Below are 12481 nucleotides of genomic sequence, written 5' to 3'. Positions count from 1 at the left end.
AAAATCGCATAACAGCCGAGCATACACCCAGCAGCGCTGCTGATGCCTGAACGGTATGTGGAATGAAGTGGGCGGGCATCGGGAGGCCACTATGGCACGGGGCAAGCACTATGGGCAGTCTATCTGAAGTGTACCTGGCGTATAAGACGACCCCCCACTTGGAGGCATATTTTTCAGGGCCAAAAAATCGTCTTATACGCCGGCAAATACGGTATTCAATGTAATCTTTTTTAAAATGTCAAGGTTATTTTTCACAGATATAGAATAATAATTCTAAAATTTATATGGAAACTCTGAAGACTCTGAATAACCAAAGCAATGTTGAAAAAATAAAACAAAGCCTGAGACATAACACTTTCTGATTTCAAACTATACCTCACAGCTAAAATTATTATGGTAGCTGCATTAAAATAGACACAAACATTAGAGGAAGAGAATAGAGAGCCCTGAAACATATTCATGGATTTATGGTTAACTTATGTTTGACCATGAAATCAAGAGCACTTTATGGAGAAAAAATATACTCTCTTCAACAGACAGTTGTGCCATAATAGGCGTTTCAGCTAACATTATATTGGTAATCATATTGCAATATATAAACACAGGGTATCCCAAAAAATGTATACACACTTTAACGGCTGATTATATTAAACTAGAGGCCCAGTGCACAAAATTCATGCACTTGGGGGGATCCCTCAGTCCAGCCTGCACCCTCTTGGAGTCCGGGAGCCCTCGCAGGATGTCCGACTGATGGAGCTGGCCTAGATGGAATAGACAAATTCTCAGAAATGCAACCAACCAATACTGTGTCATCAATAGAAAATCTGAATAAAGGGATAGATAAAAGAAAGTGGTAAGCACTCCATTCCATAGGCATCAGCCCAGGGAGATACACTAGCTCCACCCTCTCAAATATTTGTGGCCCCACTCCATCAAGGTTGCTCTATGCGCAGGAATATGTTAGCTGTGGTCAGCATGTACCTGTGGTGTCATCTTTCTGGAAAGCTTTTGAAGAGGTCTGGGGAGATTCTGGGGATGTGGATTGCATCATAGCTACTAACAGATACCCAGGGTCAGTCACACACAGTGTCTAACATTGACCTTTACCAGAGTCACTCCTAAGAGGCCACAAGACCAACACCCACAGTGGCAGGCTTCAGACCACTTCAGAACATAAGCAAATGATATCCACAAGCAACATAAACAAAGGAAGATTTTGGAAGGCACCAGGCCCTGTTAGGGTAAATTATATTCATGGGGTCAGTCCCTACACAACAGCTCCTGCACTGTGGTCAAGATAAATTTTCACAGAAAGCCTACATGAGTGTCAAACACACTCGTGGATGGCCCCACAGAAATCAATACTCAATTACAACAGAAAGGTTCACATAACCCATACAAGGAACATTCCTGAAGCACCGAACTCAGGTGATCAGGAAGACTGTGCCACTGAGCCCCATAAGACACTTACATAAGGCCACCATACCAGGTCTTGGAGAAAAAGCATATTTGCCTAATACACAGAAACAAATACAGTCAATCAACCAAAATAAAGAGAAAAAGAAACATACCCCTAATGAAAGAACAGGATAAATGCCCAGAAAAATATAAGTGAAATGGAAGTAAGCAATCTATCTGATACAGACTTTAAAACAATGGTAATAAAGATGTTTAAGAAACTTGGAGGAAGAATATAAATTCAGTGATAAGTTGAAAAGGATAAAGTATTGATTAAAAAAGACTTAGAAACCACACAAAAAGAACCAGTCAGAATAAAGGATGCAATATCTAAAATGAAGAATTCGCTAGAAGGAATCAATGTAGGTTGGATGAAGTAGAAGGTCAAATTTGGACAAAAGGTAGTCAAAAAACACCCAATCAGAGCAGAAAAAAAAGAGACTATTATAAGGGATCTCTTGGAAAATACCAAGCCTAACAACATCAAAATCATAGGACGACCAGAAGAAGGAGAGCAAAACATTGAGAAACTACTTGAAGAAATAATAACTGAAAAATTTCTTAACCCAAAGAAGACAAAATACAAGCCCAGGAAGTGAGATTCTTCCAAACAAGCTCAACCCAAAGAGACCCACATAAAGACATCATAATTAAAATGGAAAAAAATTTACACACAAAGAGAGAATCTTAAAAGCAGCATGAGAAAGACAAGTTGGTTACCTAAAAAAGAGCTCACATAAGACTGTCAGCTGATGGCTCTAAAGAAACATTTCAGGCCAGAAGGCAGTGGCAGAAAATATGCAAATTGATGAAAAGCAAAGACCTGTAACTAACACTACTCTATGCAGCAAGGCTATCATTGAAAACTGAAATATAAATGCCTTCTCAGAAAATAAAAAGTTAAAGGAGTTCATCACAAACAAACCAGCATTACAAAAAATGTTAAAGGGTCTTCTTTAAGAAGAGAAAGAAAGGGGGGAAAAACAGGAATGTAATTATCTATCTATCTATCTATCTATCTATCTATCTATCTATCTATCTATATGTATGTATGTATATATATATAAAGAGCCAGGGGCCATCGCAACCGAACAGACAACTGAACAGGCTGAGTGGGGTGACAAGGCCAGCAGGGGCGGGGAGTGAGGGATGACCAAACTACTGAGCAGCAGGCTGTGTGGGGTGACCAGGCCAGCAGGGGGGGGAGTGTGGGATGACCAAATGACTGAACAGCAGGTTGGGGGTTGGGAGGGGGGGCGACCAGGCTGGAAGGGGGGGCAGTTGGGGGCGACCAAGCCAGCAGGGTAAGGCAGTGGGGGGCGACCAGGCCAATAGTGGGGGCAGTTGGGGCAACCAGGCCAACAGAGGGGGCAGTTGGGGGCAACCAGGCCATCAAGCAGAGGCAGTTTAGAGGTGATCAAGCTGGCAGGGGGGTCAGTAGGGGTGATCAGGCAGGCAGGCAGGTAACCAGTTAGGAGTCAGCAATTCCAGATTGTGAAAGGGATATCCAACTGCCAGTTTAGGCCTGGCAGTTGGACATCCCCTGAGGGGTCTCGGATTGGAGAGGGTGCAGGCTAGGCTGATCGGACCCCCTCCGTGCACGAATTTCATGCACCAGGCCTCTGGTAAAATATAAAATGGCAATAAACACCAATTCATCACTTTAAATATAAATGGATTGAATGTTACAATGACAAGACATAGTATTGAATGGATAAGAAAACAAGACTAATATACCTGCTCTCTATAAGAGGCCCAGCTAGGAATAAAAGACTCATGCAGACTGAAAGTAAAGGGATGAAAAAAGATACTTTATGAAAATGATAAAAAATGCTGGGGTAGGAAAATTCATACAAGACTGAAGAGACTTTAAAATGCAGGCTATAATAATACATAAAGAATCACATTACATAATAAAGGATCAATTCAATAAGAGAATATAATCCTACTAGAGGCCCAGTGCATGAAATTTGTGCAAGGGTGGGGGTTTCCCTCAGTCTAGCCTGCACCCTCTCTAATCTGAGACCCCTCAGGGGATGTCCGACTGCTTCTCACAATCTGGGACCACTGACCTGCCTGCCTGCCTGATTGTCCCTAACCCTTTTGCCTGCCTGCTTGATCACCCCTAACTGCTCCCCTACTGGCCTGATCACCCCTAACTTCTCCCCTGTTGGCCTGATTGCCCTTAACTGCCTCTGCCTCACCCTGCACTCAAGACCCAGGATTCCCTCCTCCAGCCAGTTGCAGGCACCCGGGACCCAAGCTTCCTTCCCTCTGGCCAGCCACAGGCACCCAGGACCCGAGCCGGCTTCACCTGGGCTGGCCACAGCTGCAGGGACCATGGGTGGGAGGCTTCACCCAGGCCGCAACTGCAGGCGCCAGGGTCCATAGGGCAGGCTGCTTGTCCCTCTCCCGGGCCGCAGCCTGGCTGGTTCCCATTCCTCTCTCGCAAGCTCATTTGTGCCTGAATGGTCCCCATTCCTCTCTCTCACGAGCTATTTGTGTCTGGCTGGTCCCTATTCCTCTCTCCACAGTGTTGAGTGTCTGAGCAGTTATGGTGTGATGGCATGAGGGTGTGATGACCATTTGCATATTAGCTATCTATTATATAGGATTAAAAATGTATGCACCAAGCAAAGTAGCATCTCAATATATAAAGCAAATGTTAATAAACTTAAAGGAAGAGATCAACAGTAATACTATTATATAAGGAAACTTTAACACATATTTGACATCAATAGATATATCTTTGTGAGAACCCTAATCAAAGTACTCTAGATATTCAAGGCCAATTTGAGTGTGGAGGCCATGTCCAGAGTATGCCAGATGCTCAAGACCAATTTGTCATATGCAGATGCAAAAGCAAGGACACAGTAATCATACTGTACACAATATGCAGGCGTGCCTTTCTGTAGCCCAAGTATTGATGTCACTATTTGGCAAGAAGTCTCTTTTGTCTAAGTTGGTATAAAGATGTGTTGTAGACCAGCTGGTGTGAGGATGCTTTTATGTAGAGCTGGGCTACTGTACTGGCTCCTATGGCTCCTGTGTTTGCTACTGTAGTAGCAAGGGCTACTTTGTACAGCTTCTTTTTGAGGCTACTTTAATGAACTGTTGCAACCCAAGGCCTTCCCTCTTGGCAGAGGGGGAACAGGATATAATCGCACCCCTTGGTCCAGCCCTGGTGATGTAACCAGTGTCCTACAAGAGATGGACAGTGAAGTATAAGCCATATAAGCCCTTTCCCATAATCCCCTCTGAGACTAGTGGGATAGACTGTCAGGGACATGGCATTAGGCATTTGTGAGTTTTGCTATTGAGCCCAGAGTACTGGTCATAACCTGCTATAGTTTGTATTGCTGTTATGGACTCTGTTTTCAAGGTGCTGGCGTGTGGGCCAGGGTACCCCGTAGAAACCACCCAGCATAAGAGGTGAGTGGGAACCCTAATCAAAGTACGCCAGATGTTCAAGGTCAATTTAAGTGTTGGGCTCTATCCAGAGTATGTCAGATGCTCAAGGCCAATTTGTCATATGTAGGTGCAAAAGCAAGGGCACAGCAATTGTACTCTATACACTGCACAGGCGTACCTTTCTATAACCAAAATAGTGTTGTCACTATTTGGCAAGAAGCCTCTTTTGTCTAAGTTGGTATAAAGATTTGTTACTGACCAGCCGAGGCTAGGCTGCTTTTATGTAGGGCTAGGCTACTTGGTTAGGCTGTTTTATTAGCAGTGGCTTCTTGGTATGGCTCCTGTGTTTGCTACTGTATCAGCAAGAACTCCTATGTTTGCGGCTACTTTGTAAAGCTACTTTGAAGAACTGCTTTGTTTGATGTCTCTTTGGTAGCAATGGCTACATAGTCTACAATATGGTCTCTCTTATATGCCCAATGATGACTTCTCATGTCTTCTCCATCTAATACATTCAAACTGCATCCATGAAGATGCAGAGGACCGGTCACCCCACATCTGGCTTAGCTGAGCAGGATCAAGGAGTAAGTACTCCGACACTCTTCCAGACAGAAAATCAGCAAAGAAACAGAAACTTTAAATGAAACCCTAGCCCATATGAATTTAATTGATAATTTCTGAGCATATCACACAACACAGCAGAATATACATTATTTTAAAATTCACAGTGAACATTTTTCAGAATAGATCCCATGTAAGGCCACAAAACAAGTCTAAATGATTTTTTAAAAGATTAAAATTATATTAAGTACCTTCTATCACCATAGACCACAATGGTTTGAAACTAGAAATCAATTACAAGAAAAAAAAAATGAAAAACACAGAAACATATGAAAGCTAAATGACATGTCATGAAACAATGAATGGGTTAAAAATGAGATTATGGAAATAAATCAAAATATACCTTGAGATAAATAAAAATGAAAACAAAGAAACTAAGGATTTACAAGGGCAAAAGCAGGCCTAAGAAGGAAATTTATAGCAATACAGGCCTACCTCAAGAAACAAGATAATGTCAAATAAACAATCTATCCTTATACCTATACCTAAATTTAATATTAAAAAAATAATACCCAAAATGAGAAGGAATAAAATGATAAAGATCAGAGTAGAAATAAACAAAATAGTCTCTAAAAATATAAAAGGTCAATTAAACCAAGAACAGTAATAATAATAAAAAAAATTCCCAACAGACAAAACTTCTGGACCAATGGCTTCACAGGTGAATTTTACTGAGCATTCAAAAACTAACATTTTTCTTTCTCAAACTGTTCCAAAAAAGGAGAGAAGATTCCAATGTTCATTTTAGAAGGTCAGCATTATCCTAATTCCAAACCTGGGTAAAGATACTACAAAAAAAGTATAGGTCAATTTCTGATTAACATAGATGCAAAAATCCTCAACAAAATATTCGCAAACATAATTCAGAAATAGATTTTTTAAAAGTCACACAACATAATGTAACGATATCTATTTCTAGGATGGTAGGTTGGTATAATATCTGTAAATCAATTAACATAATACACCACATAAACAAAATGGAAGATAAAATCATATGATCATATCATTAGATGCATATAAAGCATTTGACAAGAGCCATCACCCATTTATGATTAAAAAACTTAGCAAAGAGGGAATACGAAAACATACCTAAACATAATAGAGGATATATCTGACAAATTCACAGCTAATGCTATACTCATGGGGAAAAACTAAAAGCCCTTTTTTAAGATCAGGAACAGAGAGTGATTTTCATTTTTACCACTGTAATTGAACATATCACTGGAAGTACTAGCCACAGCAATAAGACAAAAACTAGAAATAAAATGCATCTCTATTATTTGCAGACGAGATAACACTGTATATAGATAGAACCCTACAAATTCCATTTAAAAAAAAAAAACTACTAGAACTGTTAGATGAATTCAGTAACAGCAGAATACAAAATATTCAGAAATCAGTTACATTTTTATAGATCAATAATGAACTATCAAAAAGTGACACTAAGAAAACAATCACATTTATAAGTGCACCAAAAACACTACCTAGAAAAAAATTTAACCAAGGAGCTAAAACATCTATATGCAGAAAATTAAGTGACAGCTCAGAAAACAATTGAAGATACCAATATATGGAATCATATAACATGCTCTTGGATGGGAAGAAATAACATCATTAAAATATCCATCCTACCCAAAGCAATTTACAGATTCAATGTAATTCTTGTCAAAATACCAATGGTATTTTTCACAGAACTAAAACAAATAATCCAAAAATGTATATGAAACTAAACAACAATGACAAGGAAAAATACCCGAATGGCCACAGCAATCTTGAAAATGAAGAACAGCCCTAGCTGGTTTGGCTCAGTGGATAGAGCGTCTGCCTGGGAACTGAAGGGTCATTTGATTCCAGTCAAGGGCACATGCCCGGGTTGGGGACTCAATCCTCAGTAGAGGGTGTGCAGGAGGCAGCCGATCACCAGTGTGGGGTGTGCAGGAGGCAGCCAATCAATGATTCTCTCTCATCATTGATGTCTCTAACTCCCTTTCCCTCTCCCTTCCTCTCTGAAATCAATAAAAATATATTAAAAAAAAGAAAATGAAGAAAAAAGTTGAGAGATCACATTAACTGATACTAAATTATGCAACAAGCCTATAAAAATAAGAAAAGCATAGGACCAGAATAAAAACAAACAAATAGATCAATGAAACACAATGGAGAGTCCAGAAATGAACTCATGCTTACTGATACATGGTCACTTAATACAGGGGTGGACAAAAGTAGATTTACAGTTATTTCCGGGAGCCGGTCCATCCTTGCTGCTTTACACAGTCGCTGCAGGAAAGAAACATCTGCACAGCATATGTTTCAAGGGACCTGGCGTATATAGCATACTGTTCTTAATATGTTTGCTCCCGTAAGCGCTATGTGTTTTAACCAAGGTCACCTCTCCGAGAAAGGTGACCTTGGAATGGAGATAACAAACGCCCTTACCCTTGGGATAGAATGGATAGGATTAAAATCAACTGGTAGAAATACAGATGTAAAAGGAGAATAAAGACAGAACCTGGCTGGAGAACCTGGCTAGAAGCTGGCTAGGCTGCTGATCAACTAAACGCTGTCTCCATGTCATTCCTTCTTTGCCAACTCCATCCACACCTTTGGGGACCTCTGGAGCTGCTGGGGTTGGACCCCAGCAAGTTATGATCACGCAAAAATACAGTTTATTCTTGTATTATTATTTATTAATTATTGTATTATTTTCCTTACGAACAACTATAAATCTACTTTGCCCATTTCTGTATACGACAAGGGAAGAAATAACATAAAATATGGGTAAAGACAGTCTATGCAATAAATGGTGTTGGAAAATTTTACAGATATATACAAAAAAATGATACTAGGACACCTTTTTACATGACATAAGAACAACCTAAAAAAAAAGAAGAACCTAAAAATGGTTTAAAAACATAAATGTAAGTCTCAAAATCATAAAGCTCCTACAGGAAACATAGGTAGTAAAATCTCTGAAAATTTTCTTAGCAATATTTATTTCTGATATATCTCTTCAGGCATAGAGAACAAAAGAAAAAAATAAACAAGTGAGGCTACATCAAAATATTTTTTTTTGCACAGCAAAGTAAACCAAAAACAAAATGAAAGGTCAACCTGCTGGATGAGAGAAGACATTCGCCAATGATCCATCAGATAAGGGATTAATATCAAAGATTTCTCTCATACAACTCAAATGCAAAAAAAAAATAAATAAACCCAATTGAGAAGTGAGCAGAGTACCTAAAAAGATAATTCTCCAAAGTAGACATACAGAGACGGCCAATTGACATGTGAAATGTTGCTCAACGTCATTAATTATCAGAGAAATGCAAATTAAAACCACAATGAGATATCACCTCACACCTATCAGAATAGCTTTAATCAATATATCTATAATAATAAAAGTGTAATATGCTAATTAGACTGGACATCCTTCCGGAAAAGCTGCAGCTGGCAGGGGCAGAGGCAGAGGAAGATACAGCAGAATTCTGGCTGCCCATGGTCGCGGCAGGGCGGGCGGGGGCTGGGGCCAAGGCCCTTGCATGAATTTTGTGCATTGGGCCTCTAGTTTGGTTATAAGTCTTGGCAAGGGAGAAAAGAGAACCTTTATGCACTGTTGGGGAGAATGCAGACTGGTGTAGCCACTGTGGAAAACAGTATGGCGGTTTCTCAAATAATTGAAAATGGAACTGCCTTATGACCCAGTGATTCCACTTCTGGTATATATCTGAAGTAACCCAAAATACTAATTCAAAAGAATATATACACCCTTATATTAATTGCAGCATTATTTACAATAGCCAAGACATAGAAGCCATCCAAGTTCTAAAGAATAGATGAGTGGATAAAGAAGAAAATGTACACATGTACAATTGAATATTATTCAGCCTTAAAAAGAATGAAATCTTACCTTTTGTGATGTTATGTATGTATGGATCTAAGTGTATTATGCTAAGTGAAGTAAGTCAGGCAGAGAAAGACAAATACCATATTATTTCACTTATATGTGGAATACAATTCTACAATACATCATCTGTATTTTGTATGGTGTGTTTAGCAACCCAAGTCAAGTATCTTCCCATCAACATTTTTTCCCCATTTCCCCACTTCTACCTCCCCTATTTCCCTTTACCTCTAGCAATCACCATACTGTTGTCTGTGTCCATGAGTATTTCTTTCTTTTATTGAAACAGGGGGCCAGTTCACTGTCCCTCAGACCGTTGGAGGGCCGGACTATAGTTTAAAAAAAACTATGAACAAATTCCTATGCACACTGCACATATCTTATTTTGAAATAAAAAAACAAAACGGGAACAAATACAATATTTGTATTTGCATGTGGCCCGCAGGCCGTAGTTTGAGGACCCCTGGCTTAAACAGTAGTCTTTAAATCAAGAGACTTGGTTTAAATTCTGATTTTACTACCAGACTCCCCTCCTATCTCATATGCTGTTTTAAGTATTTAGTGATATAGTAAAAATGTAACACTTAACAAAAGGCCTGAAACATAATAGTGGACTATTTTAAATATAACACTTAGGTCAAAGATAATTCATTCTTTGGGCTTCAGTTTCCTTAAAGCTAACAATTCAATTAGTTTGAATGAACCCAGATTTTTTTTTTACAAAAATAGTAAATGACTTGGAATATAAACTGAAATTTACTTTTGATCAAAAGACAGTTTCAATTTAAGTTAAAGACGAGAGATTTTGACAATGAATATTCCAGATAACTTGCAACCTTCAAATTACAGATTAGAAAATACTTCAGAAAAATTTATTCAATCTCTAGCACATTAGTAATGAAGAAACTAAAAACAAGATAAATTAACTAATAGATTATCAGTGATCAAGATGGAATTCCTGAAATCCTGTGATAGTATGCTTTATGTTACATCACATCTATTAATTAATCTGAATAATTATATAAAATTTTGTCATAAATATAGTGAAAATATTTTAGTCTTTAGACTTTTAGACCCTTGAATGATTTTAATTACTTCAAGGATAAATAAAAGTGGGTGAGATGTTTTCTTTTCATTAAAAACAATTTTAGTATTTTAGTACTATAAGGAGCTTCACTTGATTTATGTGATTCTTATATTTCATCTCAAGACAATAAGTCTGATATATTAGCTTACATAATTCACATATTGGTAGGTATTTTAGTCAACATCATAGTATAATAACTATATTATTGATGATATGAGATTGGACTGTGCATTTTAGCATCATTTGAGTGCTTATATGGAACATTTTGAATCAGCTAATGAAATATTTAAGATGGGTAAGAAGTTTTTAGCGTGCAACAAATATTTTTGCAAAATGTTAATTTCTGTAAAATAAGTGAATCTATGCACAGATGCATCCTGACAGAGGCTTTGATTTAGAAGTGTTTTGCATGCCAAATAACTTGTTTACCCCTTTAATGTTTGCCAAGTTTACTGTTAATTTACAAATAATTTCCATTTTGCTGTTTATTTCCATTTTGCTTTTGATGGATATGTCTTCCAGACTTTTATCTTGCATGTAGACAAGCTAATTAATATTTTCCCTTCAGGCGAACATTTTTTCTTAGATCTAAATGTGGGTTAGATTCTTCTTCATTTCCATGTGCTTTGTTCTGTCAATCATCTATGTTCTGTGTGGCTAAAAATGTAGCTCAGTGGATAGTAATTTCCAACTTTTATAGCCTTTATGCATACACACATACACACAAACACACACACTGAACTTATCTAACAGTCTATATATATAGACATATAGTGTGGATTCAATTGGAAAAAAATACCTTTGTGATAACATGCAAATTTGAGAAACCAACTTTCAATGTAGGAAAGAACATACTTGAAATAACCTTGTGGTTTTTTATTATGACCCTAGTGTGCTTGGCTATTGATGTACAAAAACTCAAGGTTCCTCACTGTGCTGAAGCTCCAAGTCCAGATTATATAGTGTCTCTTCACCCCTGTGTCTATTTTTAAACTTTCTTAAAGGTAAATATGAAAATGCAATTAGATGTAAGCGCAGACAATGTACAAATGCTATATAATAAAAGCCTAATATGTTAAGTGTCTGGTTGTCTGTTCTTCCATTCAACCAATCAAAATGCAATATCCTAATGATATGCTAAGGCCATTCAACTGCTCGCTATGATGTGCACTGACCACCAGGGGGAAGAAGTTCCTACCAGTAGGGTCTGGCTGATCGGGACTGAGTGAGATGGGCCCCACCCCCCACCGCAGGTCACTGTCTTTGTGGACAATCAGGGCCCCTCTTGCTCACAGCAGCCTTGGCCTGGGAAAAGGACATCCACAGGACTATTGGCACCCAGGGATTTGAGATCTGGGTGCCATAATTACGGAAGACTGAGCCCAGAGGGGGCAGCCTGAAGCGCTGACCAGACCATATAGTGCCAGTAAGAGAGGAGTCACAGATACTCAGTCTTCCCCATTTATGCAGACGGCATTTTTTTTTTCACTGAACCCTGTTCATAGGACATTTCGGATACAGACACTCACCTGTGCTAAGGAGTGGGAGAAGATGCGTACGAGTGGAATCTGGGGAGAGGCTGGGGAGAGAAGATGTTCCAGGAGAGGTGGCAGCAAGTAGAGTGCTGTGTCACACTTGAGCCCAGGACCTGGGCAGCCATTTTTTCCTGAAGGTATAACCCCTCCCTCCAGTCTCCAGGCAAGGAATACAGCCAACACCCAGAATCCATCCTGAAAGGTACGAAGGATTAAAAAAATCTGATTAGTCCCTGGGAGTTAACAGGATCTGGCCTATAGAGAGGTCCTCAGTCTCAACAACAGAAAAAAAAAAATCTCAGACACTCCAGAAGACTGGGATCTTAAGCCAGCCAAAGGAATGACATTTCAATTTTTCATTTTTATATTTTTTATTATTATTTTGTTAGCTCTTTTTTCTGTTTTTTTTTATTGTTTTCCTTTTTTTGTTTGGTGTTTTATTCTCTCTTTCTTTTCACATTATGTTTC

At 38.8% G+C, this 12481-nt stretch overlaps 1 long non-coding RNA gene across 1 annotated transcript in view; it reads left to right on the top strand.

The window, feature by feature from the left end:
• Positions 1 to 7950: 7950 nt before the first annotated feature.
• LOC107182338 overlaps positions 7951 to 12481 on the top strand; it is a 7677-nt gene continuing 3146 nt past the window's right edge. The window contains exon 1 of the long non-coding RNA XR_001513065.1: positions 7951 to 7961. This is a non-coding gene — a long non-coding RNA (uncharacterized LOC107182338). The remainder of the gene's footprint in view (positions 7962 to 12481) is intronic.

This window comes from Myotis davidii, unplaced genomic scaffold (genome assembly GCF_000327345.1).
Source record: "Myotis davidii unplaced genomic scaffold, ASM32734v1 scaffold831, whole genome shotgun sequence".
In the NCBI taxonomy this organism is placed as follows: Eukaryota; Metazoa; Chordata; class Mammalia; order Chiroptera; family Vespertilionidae; genus Myotis; species Myotis davidii.
Note: the sequence above shows the minus strand (reverse complement) of the source record. Positions and strands in the feature narration are given on the sequence as shown.